This window comes from Bos javanicus, chromosome 3 (genome assembly GCF_032452875.1).
Source record: "Bos javanicus breed banteng chromosome 3, ARS-OSU_banteng_1.0, whole genome shotgun sequence".
NCBI lineage: Eukaryota > Metazoa > Chordata > Mammalia > Artiodactyla > Bovidae > Bos > Bos javanicus.
In genome coordinates, this window is record NC_083870.1 from 21156876 (window position 1) to 21159588 (window position 2713).

General features: G+C 47.1%; 1 non-coding gene across 1 annotated transcript; it reads right to left on the reverse strand.

Moving 5' to 3' along the window:
• Window positions 1-2135: 2135 nt before the first annotated feature.
• TRNAH-GUG (transfer RNA histidin (anticodon GUG)) lies at window positions 2136-2207 on the reverse strand. Its single transcript has one exon. It is a non-coding gene; the product is annotated as a tRNA-His (tRNA).
• Window positions 2208-2713: the final 506 nt, after the last annotated feature.

The window sequence follows — 2713 nt, forward strand, 5'->3', positions numbered from 1 at the left end:
GTTGTTTTCTGGTAAAGATATTTCTAATATCAGTGAGGTTTTTCTTACACTAAAGGAGAAGGCGTATTTAAGAGGTTTACAATAAAATGCAAACTAGTCATCATGGTCTAGACCAGCTCCTTTTCATCCACCATCCACTGATTTTTACAGAAACAGTAAATCATTGAACTATAGGCACAGTTTGTTGAATTTTTGCAAACGTAATCAGCACCCAGATCAAGGTGTAGAAAATTTCCCCCACCCTTGAAATGTCACTTGAGCCACTTTGTAGGCAATTCCTACACTAGATCGCTTATTGTATTACCATTCTGAGGTCTACTGCAAGAGTGTACTGTTGCCTGCTCTTGAAATTCAAATGAAGGAAGCTACATTTTTGGTAACTGACCTTGCTTTCATGCAACATTTTGTTCATTAAACATATTCATAGTGTTATGCACATTTCACTACTTTTGGTATTATTGGAGTAATTTTGTCGGGATTTTTTGGTGTTAACTGGTGTTCTTGATGAATATCCCATACCAACTTCTTCTATATTGTGCATTCATAGAAGTACTACAATTGCTGGGTCATGAAGTAGGTACAAGATGAACTTTATTAGAAACTGCCAACAGTCTTCTAGAATGATTTTGAACTGGCTGCTACAGGTGCAAGTGCTCCACATTTGTCGGCACTTAGTGCACGAATTTTTTAAAAAAGCAGTCATGCTGGAGGCTGTGTAATGATATCTCCTTGTAAGTGTGACGTTTATTTCCCGAATGAGTAAATATGTCAAAAGTATTTTCTTATAGCTTCTGGTCATTAAAATATTACCTTTGTGATCCCTGGCTTAGGCTTCACAGGAAAAGGGAACCAGGTGCTGTGGTCCGTCGCTGAGGTGAAGATGGATTTTCCTAAGTGTCTCTCAGAGACAGGGGCCCAGGCTCAGGGTATTCCCAGTGTCGACAGGTTTAGCTCCAGTGACTGGCCCGGCAATAGTGGACGTGCCCAGCCTCCCGGGCTTTTACCATCTCCACCCACTTTCAGTTGAGCAAGTGCAGAACATGTTTTTAAAATATTCTCTTTCAACCTATTCATTTCACATTCATTTCCCTGAGTACTTTGAACGGCCAATTCATCTCACTACCATAAAGGGAAAACTGATATCAGCAGCATAAGCAGATGGTTCATGTAAAAATCAACGTCAGAATATCAATAAGATGGTGATCCAGGGAAATGCCCTGACTCTCCAGCTGCTGTTGTTTGGAATCCCCTTGGTCTCTACCAGGCAGTGGGCACCGTTTCCCTTTTCCCTTGGAAGCTCGCTTAGAAGACCTGTTAGGACAAATGTTATGTCCACTGTAGGGCAAGAGGTGAGCGAGGGAGCGGGGCTGGTGGGCGGGGGGCCAGGGGTGTGGACCAAGCCTGCAGAGGTAGCGGTAGATGAGGCAGCAACAGTGGCTGTGCGTGTATGTGGTACCGGAAGAGCTGATGAAAGGCGGTGAGTCCGGTGGGTGAGAGTGCCTGCTCTGCCCATGGGGAGGGGCGGGAGGATTGGGAGATCTTTGCTAGAATTACTTTGCAGGGAGTGATTTGGTAAGGGTGGGGGAGGGGAGGAGGGCGACCCTGAGTGAAAGATGGTGGCCCGACGGGTCCATGCTTATAGTTAGCTGGCAGCAGAGATACCGTGATCTTGAAGGTGCTTTCTCCAATGGAACGTCTTGTCCGTGGCCTTCACGGCGTTCTGACCTCTGTGATTTCCCTACTAGGGTGAAATCGACTTCAGAATTTCTGCTTGATAATCCCTATATAGGAAAATGTCTATATTCATTCAGGTGAACTGAGGAAAGGACAAACTCAATAGTTTAAAGTAGCAGGGGACGGATAGGCGTTACCTGGGAAACGTGCCAAAGGGCTTCATCCATGTATCAAAGTGTATCTTCCATACCTGGTTGATAAAAAAATGTGTACCTCTTGATTTTGGTGATTATTTCACATCAAATAGCTGTTCATTCATGATTTGTGCATCTTGTTCTGTGAATACACCTTAATAATTTTTATCTCGGATAGAATGGGCGGTCACATGTTGCAGAACCCAGTGCAGACCATTACCGTGTTGAAGAAAAAGAAGTGAGACGCCACGTGAAACACGGAGGCCATGCCGTGACTCGGATTCGAACCGAGGTTGCTGCGGCCACAACGCAGAGTACTAACCACTATACGATCACGGCGTGCCACACACCACGCCATGAGAACGGTCTTTAATGTCTGTCCTTTGACGTAAAATGATTTCGATCCTTGCGCTGCTTTATTCTTGGGAACTGCAGCTATTCGTTTTCTCTCTTTCATGCTCGCTCATCGGTTTCCCCGCTCTGTCTCTCAATTCTGATATATTGTGACAGAAGGAAACAAAATCAAACCAAACACCAATTCTCATCTCCCCAGATGCGGCACGTTCCTTCTGGGAAGTCTGGCTGTCCTCGTCCCCACCTCGCCGGCTTCTTTTCCAGCTCTTCGCAGTCGTCCCTTTGGATCCACCTTCCCGGTTAGCTGGTTCCGGCTCCCGCCCCACCGACCGCGGCCGAGCCGAGGGAGGGCAACACCAGCGGTGCGGACGGCCGGGTGAAGGCGGAGCAAAGAACCGAAAGAAGCAGTACGGAGCCCACCCGGCGTCCAACCTCCCTCTGGCCCCCTCGGCTCCGGCCCGGGGCGTCTCTGGCGCGTTTCTGCCCTCGGA